The sequence below is a fragment of the Lineus longissimus genome, chromosome 11 (genome assembly GCF_910592395.1).
Source record: "Lineus longissimus chromosome 11, tnLinLong1.2, whole genome shotgun sequence".
In the NCBI taxonomy this organism is placed as follows: domain Eukaryota; kingdom Metazoa; phylum Nemertea; class Pilidiophora; order Heteronemertea; family Lineidae; genus Lineus; species Lineus longissimus.
The window spans coordinates 9,564,153-9,578,044 of record NC_088318.1 but is presented as its reverse complement, the minus strand read 5'-3'; the positions used below and the strand labels follow the sequence as shown (position 1 = coordinate 9,578,044).

The following is a 13,892-nucleotide window of genomic DNA, read 5'->3' as shown; positions in this document are numbered from 1 at the left end:
AGGAACTACCCCCAGAATATTGACAGAATTTACCCAACATTTCTCGCGACTGTCTCCCCACTGGAACCTTTGTCCAGGAGCGTTGGGTAACATGAAGTGAATTTCAGCACAATCATTTTCTTGAGATACTGCAAGAACCTAACCCAGCCACCACTTATTCTCATATACTGCTGCAACAACAACATTGATGCCTAGATTACTCAATGATCCCATTTTCTGAAGCAAGTTACTGGAAGTTGTTTCTGTGGCAATGTCCACATTACCAACATCAAGTGACCCATTTGTGTCTTCTGTTTGAAGAGCACTGGATCCTTCTCCAAGCTGGGGATCAGGTTGATGCCCAATTCCATTAGAGCCACTAGAGCGTTCACTGGTTTCTGGGGTTGGAACCCCACTGCCAGTGTTATTGTTCTCATCCACACTGACTTTCTTCCCTTTCCCCTTGTTCTGTTTGTTGCACTTAGTTTTCCTTCGCTTTTTCATTTTTCCCTGGGAAGTGGACTCTTCTGCTGAATCCAATCTGTTAAGATCAGAAGTGCTAATACTCTTCCCAGGTTCTACTGCAAGTAACTTGCATTTTTTTGTACCTTTGGTTTGTTTATCATATCGCATTTCTTTGAGGAGATCTGTAACAGCAGAAGACAAAATTTCAGATGCTGCCTCTTGGTGAACAGGTGCATTGTTGGGTAGTTTTGCAAGTACGACATCCTTGTTGATGGGGTGTATGCCACATGTTCGGAATCCACTTTTCATATTTTCATGAGCATTTTCAGCAATGGCAGCACTTAACTGCACCAGTAGACCAGGAAACTCACTTTTCGGCACTGCAGCTGACCTGCGGTTTTTTGCCTTCCAATCAGAAAGAATCTTGCGCCAGGCGCGCTTCATGGGACCAAAAAATGATACATCAAGTGGTTGGCAAATATGGGTGGAATTGGGTGGAAAACAGACAAATGCAATGTCATTTTCTTCACAGGATCTCATAATATCATGTGTGAAGTGGGAGGAGAGATTATCACCAAGTAAAACCTTACGGCCTTCAAGCCTCTTGGCATGTGGAAGGAATGTGCTAAAGAACCAATCAGCTTTGTCAGCTGAGCTAAAAATGTCTAAAGAATTATTCTTGGGTCATGAAGGGAAACCTGCGTTGTTTAGTATGAAAAAGAAAAATATGACAGAGTTAAGAAAATTATGTTTTATTGAACAATAGTAAGTTTTGATTGTCTGCTTGGCTCCTTGCCAGTTAAATAACATGTGACTATACACAAAATAGAAAACTTTGATGGAAATTGTAAATCATTTTTTTATCTATCAGGGGAAAACAAGCTGATGATGATCAAGTAAATCATTCATGAGAAATCGTTTTGTTGCTGAAGCTTGCATGACGAAGTTAATGCTAAACCTTTTCTTGTGCTCTACTGCGCCACCGTAGTTTTCTATTTAGACCAGCGATGACGTCATTTCTGTTGATTCCCTATGCTATTTGGTATTGTACAGTATGCAATGTATTTATTCAGCGCTGTCAGTTGCCGAAGAGAATGCCATAGCTCCCTCAATTTCCAATCAATTTTTATGGGAGTGACATTATTGTATTGCTTAGAATGTCTACTTTTTACTCATGAAAGAATCGTAGAACTAAAACTTAATAGGCGAACAGAATCATGCCGATTCACTGCACATACTGTGGGAATTCTCCACTTCAAAATACATCAGCGATGTCATCGCGAACAGAGCATGCACTTCCGATATCGTTTTCACAGAAATGTGGCCAAATTTTCAAGAACTAATTTCTGAAAGTAGTCCCTAAAGACCTTATGACTACCACTGAAACGAACTAGTGATAATATCGCCTACCAGACTACCGTAGTACTAGCCCGTAGCTAGGTAGCGGGCCATCGTCATCGAGCTGAGTGTCATTGAGCTCCAAGATTATTGCACATGGAGTAAACAACATGCCGCCATTTGTCTCCGCTTCGGTATTTCGTAGGCCTCTTATAATGCAACTTCTCAATTAAAACCAACATAATAAGGCCTTACATCGTTGATTGAATAGGAACACCACACAAAACACAATAAAGTGGGGGTACAATCGATTACGAAGCTGAAGTGAACAGTGATTTATTCCTGGAGCTACTGCTGTTTTTTTGTGTAGCTGCCATGTTTTGAGAACTGGCAAATAGGAGACTTCATTGATGGCTGACGTCATCGGGCGGGAATTTGAATCAGCAGAAATAATTAAAAGGCAGGTAGCGCCCTCTCCTGTTAAAATTTTGAACTTTTTCTCAATAAAATAGTTTTTCAAGAATTTTATCTTAATATTAAAGCATATTTCGACTAATTCTGCTGCTCCTAGGCCGATATAGGCCAGTTTCCTTCATGCGCTCTCGCTCGCAGGAAGTAGGTCGAATGGCGACAAATTTTGTTCTGAAAGTAGAGTTTGACCAGAAGTATCCAGAAATGCAAAATTGAAGTCTCTAGGTCTTACGGTTACAAAATGTGCCCCTGTGGACAGATGGACGGAGTGACTGACTGGCGGACAGATGCCACTCGAATAGCTATTTGATAAGCTCAGCAGACCTTCGGTCAGCTGAGCTAAAAATGGAAACAAGAGGCCCAAGGGCCTGGCGCTCAGCTGGATGACCTAATAACATAGGACTGAGGGTATAAAGTAGTAAATATCGGCTTTATACTACTGTTTGAAGGTCAAGAGAACACGTTATACCACTAAAATTTCCAATGCAGAGCTGCCAGCTGGATGAAATATGATTGAACTAATCAGCCATGGTATGTAAATATTACAGGAGGCAACGGAAGATATCCCTAGTTCAGTATGTTGTATCAGTAGCTTTACAGAAAAAATGGGAGTAACATTATTGTGTTGCTTAAAACGTCTACTTTTTACTCATGTAAGAATCGTAGTACTAATAATAACTTCAACTTATTTTCCAGTTATGATAACACAACAGGCATCTTCATGATCATGATCTTTCTCAAACTAACTGAATGACCTAATCGCCTTGGACGCACAACCTAACCACATATCAATCCGCCCCGACGATCGACACATCCATTCGATTCGATAACCGGGTAACCCTTTGATAAAGTTTGATAAATAAACTAGAACTGAGATTTCACAGGAGCACCTGTGAATTCATGACTCCAGGGTTGTTTTGAGGGCGATATTGTAAGAGTTGGTCTTGAGTATGGGGACGTGAAGGTCCGTGTGAGGCACCTGGGGAGAGAAGACCAGTTGAACGATGGGATCATGTAGGTATAAATAATTATTTATACCTCCATGATGGGATCTGACACGGACACTACTATTGATCTCATTATATGAATACCATTTAATTACAAAAAAGTGAAAACAGATCATATCATATTCCTTGGGATAAATTAAAATAGGAGTGCGGGAACAAGGTTTTTTAGCAGGAGGAAAGCGAGAACATTTTGCGCCGTTGTATTCTGATTTGGCTGGTTAGTGGTGAAATCTGCTTTTAATTTTGAAAATTAACATATTCGTTTTCTAGTTCTAACGTTGTCTGAATTAAAGATGCTTTCCCAATGCTTGACAGATATTGCCAGGAAAACCTGACGTCATTTTGGCCATTCTTCTTACTGCACGCCCTCTCTCTCCGTAAAAGTTCCTGACATGGTGTGAAGTGGGAGGGCGCACAATGGGAACCACATTGCCGCGATGTTAATAGTTTCTATTTATAGAATTCAGCGGCAGAGATTTTAGGCACGGAAAAAGTGGATTAACTCGGCTAATCTCAATGGATTTTACCCAGGAATGTTTTCAAGGCGAGAGAAACATCTGATTTAAGTACTGCGCTTATTAGATTTCATGTTCAGGCCGAAGATAGGCCTAAAACGTGGACGAAAAGAGTGCATATCGAGTATTGGAGAGGTCACGTGATTGGACGAGAAACCTGAACAAAGTTTTCGTGCTTTTAGCTGTCAACATCAATGGCTATAATATACTCCTGCAGAGTAGTAGAACTAATAGAACTAATTTCCGAAGTTTCCAATAGTTTGAACACAAATCAAAACATCGGCCATCAGCTGGACTCAGATCTGCATAAATTACGATAAATAATGAGGTCGTCGCTTCAATTTCGCAAAGAAAGTTGACTCCATTCGAAGGTTGTTTTGACCAAATTCTGTTGAACTCATCGTTATGAGGGCATTTGAACACATTCTCGTTGATCTTTTCTTTAAACGTGTGAAGTTTCGAACCAAAATACGTTTCCGTAAAGGCTTAAATGAAATGGCCAGGGCCATTGTGCTCACCTGTCGATATGAAAGGGAGAGTATGAGGAAGAACTTGTCATTGTTAGGGGTTAATCATGCAATAGTTGTGGGATGGTGTGGTTTGTCTTGAAAGATAGCCACCTAATGATATGGCACCAAATAAATAAAAAATCAAGAAAATGTAAGATACAAGTCAGAAAAGACAAAAGGGAAAAGATAAAAAATAATAAAATAAAAAAAATATTTTTGGCCGTCCCTGACCGGGGTTTGAACTCACGACCTTTGGATTGCCACAACACGAAAAACACAAAACATGCAATTTCGGCCATATCTGTGTCTGCGTTGTGACCTCTGTGACCTTGACAAGTAGGTCAAATTAAAAACCCATATGATATATGATGTATCCTTGCTATGAGTACCTACCACAAAAGTTTTATCAAAAACAAGTCATCAATAAGCGAGATATCACACTTTTTAGATATCCACATTCGACCCCCTGATGGCCAAATTGAGAATCAGATCGGACCGATATTCAGCACAAGAGGTTATCTGATATAGGGGGTTATATGTACCAAGTTTCAAGTTCATAGCTGTGGCGGTTGAGAAACGTGCCATAGTTACAGTGAAACAGCCAATTTATGCCATTTGACCTCTGCAACCTTGAAAAGTAGGTCAAATTAAAAACCCGTACGATATATGATGTATCCTTGCTATGAGTACCCACCACAAAAGTTTTATTGAAAACAAGTTATTGATAAGCGAATTATCACACTTTTTAGGTATCCACATTCGGCCCCCTGGTGGCCAAGTTGAGAATCAGATCAGACCGAAATTCAGCACCAGAGGTTATCTGGTATAGGGGGTTATATGTACTAAGTTTCAAGTTCATAGCTGTGGAGGTTGAAAAACGTGCCATAGTTACACTGAAACAGCCAATTTACGCCATTTGACCTCTGTGACCTTGAAAAGTAGGTCAAATTAAAAACCCGTATGATATATGATGTATCCTTGCTATGAGTACCTACCACAAAAATTTCATTCCAAACAAGTCATTAATAAGCGAGATATCACACTTTTTAGATATCTACATTCGGCCCCCTGGTGGCCAAATTAAGAAATAGATCGGACTGAAATTTAGTGTCACAGGTCATCTGACCAAGGGAGTCCTGTGTACAAAGTTACAAGTTCATAGGCTTAGCGGTTAAGAAACGTGCCACTGTTTTTGAAACAGGATACGACGACGACGGACGACGGACGACGACGGCAGATCAGACGACGACGGACGACGGACACTGCGGTATTGTATAGACTCCCCTACGGTGAGCCAAAAAGAAAATTTGACACTTACAAAATCATCGCTCCGCTAGAAATAACGAGTCTAACTTCATCGTGCAACACAGGCTGACCTATCATATTACTAGAATACCGTTGTTTTGAGGCGGGAAATTTGAAATTACCCAGTTTTAGCATTTTGCCCGTAGCGCCCCCTAATGGCCAATAGATGAATTAATCACAATTCTGCTATGATTAGAAAAAAATTAGCAAAATGTGGGTGAGATTAGAAAGCCATATATCTGTTGGTAAGAGAGCTATGGTCTAAAAGGCCAAAACGCTTCGATGACCCCTAGCGCACTAAATGTAGGTCAAATGGCGCCAAATTTTTTACTGAAGGTAGCCTTCACAAGGCTCATAATTGTCATGCCTAATTGAGGTCTGTAGACCTTACGGTTACAAAATGTGCCCCTGTGGACAGATGGACGGAGTGACTGACTGGCGGACAGACGCCACTCAAATAGCTATTTGATAAGCTCAGCGGACCTTCGGTCAGCTGAGCTAAATGAAATGGCCAGGGCCATTGCGCTCACCTCATGTGGAGGAAAGATGGATAAAGAGCATGATATTGTGTCATGTAGTGTTAGGTTTGATGTAGGTCCAAGCAATTACAATTTCCCCAAAATGGCCAATTTACAGTACATTCGACCTCTGTGACCTTGAAAAGTAGGTCAAATCAAAGAAGACCCGGGTGACACATTGAATGGTTGTTAGAATTAGATGTACCTATGATATAAAATTGGTGCCAATCGGGCAAGTCATTACTAGGAATAATGGCATTTTGAAGAATTTAGGATTTGGCCCCCTCCCTGGAGGCCAAACGGCAAATCAGATCGCACCAAACTTCGGTACCTGAGATCACCTGACCAAGGGGTACATGTGTACTTAATTTGTGATCAATAGTCATTGCAGTTTAGAAACGTGCCATAGTTACGGCCTGACGGCGAATTTACGCCATTTGACCTCTGTGACCTTGACAAGAAGGTCAAATTAAAAACCTGTGTGACATAAACTGTATGGTGGTTAGATGTACCCATGATATCAAATTGGTGGCAATCGGGCAAGAAGTTAAGGAATAATCACATTTTTAAGGCTTTTGGATTTTGCCCCCTGGTGGTCAAGTGGTGAATCATATTGGACCAAACTTTGGTCCCTGAGATCACCTGACTAATGGGTAAATGTGTACCAAATTTGGTATCAATAGTCATTGCAGTTTAGAAATGTGCCATCGTTACATCCTAATGGCCAATTTACACCATTTGACCTCTGTGACCTTGAAAAGGAGGTCAAATCAAAAACCCGGAGGATATATGATGCACCTTTGCTAGAAGTACCTACCATATTTTTTTCAAAATTTCCCGACTACTATTAAGGGAGATATTGCATATTTTCACTTTTAACGTTTGGCCCCCTGGTGGCCAAACCATGAAACGAATCGGACCGAAACTTGGTCTCCAAGGTGTCATTACATAAGGGTACATGTGTACCAAGTTTCAACTCAATAGCTCTAACAGTTACGAAACGTGCCCTGCTAACGGACGACGGACGACGACGACGACGACGACGACGACGACGACGACGACGGACGACGGACGCCACGGTATGGGATAAGCTCACCTCTGCTAAGAGGTGAGCTAAAAATGGCAGTGTCAACAAACGTTGTGGTGGGTCGGACTGTTCGGGTTAGTATTGTATCGTATCATATCTTTTCGTTGTCCCGTGCAGTATTTAGACGACACTCAGGCAAGACCGAATCGTACAGTAAGATGAATTTTTCAGGTCGTGTGCTGGTTTCTCTCGGGACCGTACCGCAAAAATTCATTGCACGGTAGGCGTACAGTCTGATACAGTACTGGGTTACTACTCGGACCATACAGTTTTAACAAGAGGCCCAAGGGCCTGGCGCTCAGCTGGATGACCTAATAACATAGGACTGAGGGTATAAAGTAGTAAATATCGGCTTTATACTACTGTTTGAAGGTCAAGAGAACACGTTATACCACTAAAATTTTCAATGCAGAGCTGCCAGCTGGATGAAATATGATTGAACTAATCAGCCATGGTATGTAAATATTACAGGAGGCAACGGAAGATATCCCTAGTTCAGTATGTTGTATCGGTAGCTTTACAGAAAAGAAGTGTCAGAGAGGATGAGACTTCTCCATGGACAACTGTGGTATGTCCAGGCTGGGTTGTACAGCACAAGGATACAAAATGCTGTCTATAATTGAGAGGTATCCTGATTGAACAGAGGTCAAAATAAATAGAAATTACCAGTTTGGGACTAACACCACTGTCTTTTTTTTTTAATAAGGTAGAGATTACAGGAGTCAACAAAATTAATCTTATTGAGAGAAATTGACCTGTCCTGCAGGAGATTGGAATTTACAATACAAAGGGTCGTTTTTCATGACATTGTGCTCTACTGCGTATTCCTGGTCATAGTGAGTCGATCTGGAACCAATCTATCCTTGGTGCAGACAGGTTCAAATTGGCTATATCTTGAATAGATTGAATTGCGATGAAAATCTAATGCAAGAAAGGAGCAATATCGAAGAGACAAATTAATCAAACCAATTGTCCACAGACTCGGACCCTGAAATGGCACGATGTATGCGTGCATATAAAAGTATATCAATTGGTCCCATAGAGATGATGAGGCAATGTCAATATCTCTTGTTCCTTAGTCAGCAATATGCCCCTTTTTATACGGAGAAGAAGGAGAACCCAGATAGGCCTTCACATGTCGGCTTCCAAATGGCTCGAACCAACTGTACTATCACTACTATAAATTAAAAATGCGTGCTCCTCCTACATTGTAGCAATGTCTCGGTCAAAAAGGCACTTAGTCGACAGGCAAGCTAGAAGTTCAGCACCGTGAGCAGCTCCTTGGTAAGGCCATGTCAGGTTCTGCGCGCCTCTTCAGATACATCAAGTATTGAAAGCTGTGGTGAGCTGAGCACATAAAAAGACCATGGTCACCTTAATTTGAAAATCCCTTCATAATCAAGGGCTACCTCTGACTAAAACAGCACAATAGACCACCAATTTGACCCCAGCTCCTGACTGCGGGAAAACCCAAGTCCAGCAACCAAAAGTACCAAAAATACATTTTTGTTTACATTTGAACTGCACACATGCGTTTGTTTACAATTTCATTTCCCGCGAAATCTCGAAAATCAGGTGACCTGCAATCGTGGATTGAAAATAACATTAACCTGGGTTCAGCAGGTCAGCAGGTATACCGGCTGCTCCAATCATCCCCCTACAGCCAGCTGTTCAAAAGGTAATGTTATTCACCCCACAGGGAGTGCAGGTAATCATGACTCCAGGGTTGTTTTGAGGGCGATATCGTAAGAGTTGGTCTTGAGTATGGGGACCTGAAGGTCCGTGTGAGCCACCTGGGGAGAGAAGACTAGTTGAACGATGGGATCTGACACGGACACTACTATTGATCTCATTATATGAATACCATTTAATTACAAAAAAGTGAAAACAGATCATATCATATTCCTTGGCATAAATTAAAATAGGAGTGTGGGAACAAGGTTTTTTAGCAGGAGGAAAGCGAGAACATTTTGCGCCGTCGTATTCCGATTTGACTGGTTAGTGGTGAAATCTGCTTTTAATTTTGAAAATTAACATATTCGTTTTTCTAGTTCTAACGTTGTCTGAATTAAAGATGCTTTCCCAATGCTTGACTGGTCTGGCAAGAGGCATTGCCAGGAAAACGTGACGTCATTTTGGCCATTCTTCTTACCGAACGCCCTCCCTCTCCGTAAAACATCCTGACATGGTGTGAAGTGGGAGGGCGCACAATGGGAACCACACTGCCGCGATGTTAATAGTTTCTATTTATAGAATTCAGCGGCAGAGATTTTAAGCACGGAAAAAGTAGATTAACTCGGCTAATCTCAATGGATTTTACCCAGGAATGTTTTCAAGGCGAGAGAAACATCTGATTTAAGTACTGCGCTTATTAGATTTCATGTTCAGGCCGAAGATTGGCCTAAAACGTGGACGAAAAGAGTGCATTAGCGAGTGTTGGAGAGGTCACGTGATTGGACGAGAAACCTGAACAAAGTTTTTCGTGCTTTTAGCTGTCAACATCAATGGCTATAATATACTCCTGCAGAATAGTAGAACTAATAGAACTAATTTCCGAAGTTTCCAATAGTTTGAACACAAATCAGAACATCACCCGTCAGCTGGACTCAGATCTGCATAAATTATGATAAATAATGAGGTCGTCGCTTCAATTTCGCAAAGAAAGTTGACTCCATTCGAAGGTTGTTTTGACCTAATTCCGTTGAACTCATCGTTATGAGGGCATTTGAACACATTCTCGTTGATCTTTTCTATAAACGTGTGAAGTTTCGTACCAAAATGCGTTTCCGTAAAGGCTTAAAAAAGAAAATTTGTCACTTACAAAAACATCGCTCCGGTAGAAATAAAAAGGTCACCGCCATTTTCTTGATAGTACTCCAGGTAACCTCGGCGGGAAATTTAAAGCGGAATCATCCGGGGTCAAACAACAGTTTTGCTCACTACCGCCAACTGGTGATATAAATCGACACTAATCTATTTTATATCAAAACTTCTGTATCATGAAGACCTTTTCAACTTTATTTCAAGCTTTTATCGCCTGGGATAGAGCGTCAAAAAATGTTTTTTTCATTTACGCATTTTGCCCCCTGGGGAGCTGAATTTGAGTCGAATCGCCGAAATTTTTTTCCGTAGGCAACATTTTCTGCGGTGTTTATAAGCAAGACTAGATTTGAAGTGCCTCGGTTGTATGATTACAAAATGCCCAACTTTGTCTACAGATGGCTAGATGGAAGGATGGCAGGATGGATGGAAGGAAGGACGGACACCAATTGAATAGCTATTTGACTAGCTCCGCTGACTTTGTCAGCTGAGCTAAAAATGATACTTAGTTCTGGTACTAGTTGTGTTACATTCAAATGGCCTATTTACGCCAATTATCCTCTATGACCATGAAAAGTAGGTCAAATCAAAACCTGTAGGATATAAGAAGTATCCTTGCTCGGAGTACCCCGTCTATATCAAATAATGAAGAAACATGACACTCAACTGTGAAATTTTGAACTTTGAACTTTGACCTCAGTCACCTTGAAAAGTAGCCCAATGCTACCATAACACCAAGTGTTTTACCATCTAGCCATGGTGGTGACGAAACGTGCTCCGCTAACGGACGACGACGACGGACGCCACGGTATCGTATAAGCTCCCCAAAACTAAAGAGAGCTAAAAATGAGTACACATGAACTTTGGCGAAAAACAGCAGGTTTGCCAATAACGTCTATTTTACAATTCGGCATTCTCAAAGGGAAAAAGGTTCTAATTCATGAAGTGAATATATTCTAATTACTGTGGACATATTTTCGTCATTCCCGCATAACTGTTCAACAGTCAATGTCCAACGACAATTCCACTCACCAGTTAGTTATATATTTATTCATATCAAATACCTTAAAAACATTTTATTTTATTTTAAAAGCAGTTATCGAGTAGACGGACATCACCCAAAATATCCACAAACTAAACGGACAAATGACCACAAAAACACTTTTTTTCAAAAATATGAAACGGCCAGGGGCCATTGTGCTCACCGTATAGATATTTGGTACTTTGGAATTCATCCAGGTTAAGAAACATTGTATAGTACATAGGTCAAACCAAAGTCGGTATGTCATGTGATGTATCGTTGCTTGGAGTAAGTACCATAAGAACATCGTCAAAAACAAGTCACTAATAAACGAGATATTGCACTTTTTACCTATTTCAGTTTTGGCCTCCTGGTGGCCAAGTTGAGTACCAGATCAGATCGAAATTCGCTGTCCGAGAGACAAGACCACTAATGAATATTCATAGGTTGGAGGGTCCAGGCCTATCTATTAGACGAGTGCATGTTTTTTACTCTCAAGTACATATTTGGAGAGGTATTGAAAAAATATTTGTTGTGGCAAGTCTACAGATATAAAGAAATTATTTGATGAAAAAATTAATTTCGAATTTTGCTAATTGGGTAATAGGGGGCGTGTTTTGAGTTTTTTCTGCCAGTTGGCTGAAAAGAGTGGAAATATCAAAGTCTGTCTAATTTGTCGATTAAAAAAAAATTTCCGTGGTCAATCACCATTTTATTTTTCACCATTTACTTGCCCGACTGTCCGGAATAACATAATCTAAATTTCAGATTCACAACACCACGCGTTCTTTGATGCGTCGCGGTCAAACATTGACAATTTAACTGCTAAAAGGCTTAAAAAATCAATTGTGGTCTTGTCTCTATTTACACTACATTTTGGGTCAATATAGTGAACAAGAGGCCCAAGGGCCTGGCGCTCAGCTGAGTTAATATCATTAATATCTTCCCGGTGTTTAGTTCATTATGCATGAAAATGGCATGCTCCATGGTATTTGATGTTACAAAGGGCTCTATAGTTGAAGTACAACATTAAACTGCAGCTTTAAAGGTATCCTTTTGCGTTCACTACGGTACCAATGTTTTTGGTTGACATAATTATGCCACTGTTCATTCCTCAATCCTGACCATAATTCGGGTGAAATCATCGTATGAAAATATTTACCGAAACATGAAGTTTATGCCATGAATGAGGATACTCATTGTCATAGCCTCGTTTACAAGTACGAAGTATTTTCCCGCGAATATTCAAAACTGCTTGGCTCCTTGCCAGTTAAATAACATGTGACTATACACAAAATAGAAAACTTTGATGGAAATTGTAAATCCTTTCTTTATCTATCAGGGGAAAGAAGCTGATGATGATCAAATAAATCATTCATGAGAAATCGTTTTGTTGCTGAAGCTTGCATGACGAAGTTAATGCTAAACCTTTTCTTGTGCTCTACTGCGCCACCGTAGTTTTCTATTTAGACCAGCGATGACGTCATTTCTGGTGATTCCCTACGTTGTCCAATGAGCGCTTTTTAAAATGTGCCATATGGTATTGTACAGTATGCAATGTATTTTTTCAGCGCTGCCAGTTGCCGAACAGAATGCCGTAGCTCCCTCAATTTCCAATCAATTTTTATGGGAGTGACATTATTGTATTGCTTAGAATGTCTACTTTTTACTCATGAAAGAATCGTAGAACTAAAACTTAATAGGCGAACAGAATCATGCCGATTCACTGCACATACTGTGTGTGGGAATTCTCCACTTCAAAATACATCGGCGATGTCATCGCGAACCAAGGAGGATACCGCGGTGACGTCACATCACGTGATCCCGACCCATATTAGTGATCGCTATGGCCAATCAGATTCAGTCTACTGACAGCACCAGCACTGAACCCATCTCCACGTCTCACTGTCTGGTGCGCTCCTGTACACAAAAACACCAATAGACATGAAATATTGCAATACCTAGTATGGATTCTTCCTGTGTAGAATAAAATTTACAGAGCAGATTAACTTCCACGAATAAAAAAGACGTTTGGCGTGGCCAAAGTGCGGAAATAATGGGAAATAATGTCTCCGCTAAAATACACTACGAAATACACTAGGCAATGCACTACGCGATACACGGTAGAGATGCAGTTGAGTTTGTTATTGTTTTGACTTAGAAGCCCGCCCATATCATAATATATTCATGTATTCATGAAGTATGAACTCATTTCTGTTCCATACAACTCTAAGAACAGTCAATTTCTCCTTAAATCATCACCGAAACCGCGATATCCGCAGGAAGATTTCGTTATAGTGTCCGAAAATGCATGATCTTACAGGGGCGCTAACTCGACAAATAGAGGGGATCTATGGGGATCTATGCGAGTTTTAGGTATTACAGGTCTCGAACTTGTAAAATCTGTAAACATGCCTCCAAATCCCATTATGATCATGAAGAGATTGCCCCATATCTGGGAGACTGTTTTGAAACCATCGCTAATTTTGGAAGATCGGTGCCGGCTATTTGGTTTAAAAAACCCTATTTTTCCCCATCAAAACAGCACTTTTCATTATTCAAATGATAGCTTATTGTCTGAAGACTTATTTCATAGCAGAAAAGTACTAATAACTCTGATTTGATGCGAAAAATCTAACTTTTTTGATGACTTGATTTTCCCTTGGCCGTGGATCGAGTTTGTTTACAATATGCAGCGCCATCTTGGAAAAGCCGTGACGTCACCGCGGTATCCTCCTTGATCGCGAACAGAGCATGCACTTCCGATATCGTTTTCACAGAAATGTGGCCAAATTTTCAAGAACAAATATCTGAAAGTAGTCCCTAAAGACCTTATGACTACCACTGAAACGAACTA

At 40.6% G+C, this 13,892-nt stretch overlaps 1 protein-coding gene across 2 annotated transcripts in view; it reads right to left on the bottom strand.

Annotated features, from left to right (window-relative positions):
- The window catches only part of LOC135495960 (ribosome biogenesis protein bop1-like), a 63,269-nt gene that overhangs the window by 25,816 nt on the left and 23,561 nt on the right, over window positions 1-13,892 (bottom strand). The window lies entirely within an intron of this gene.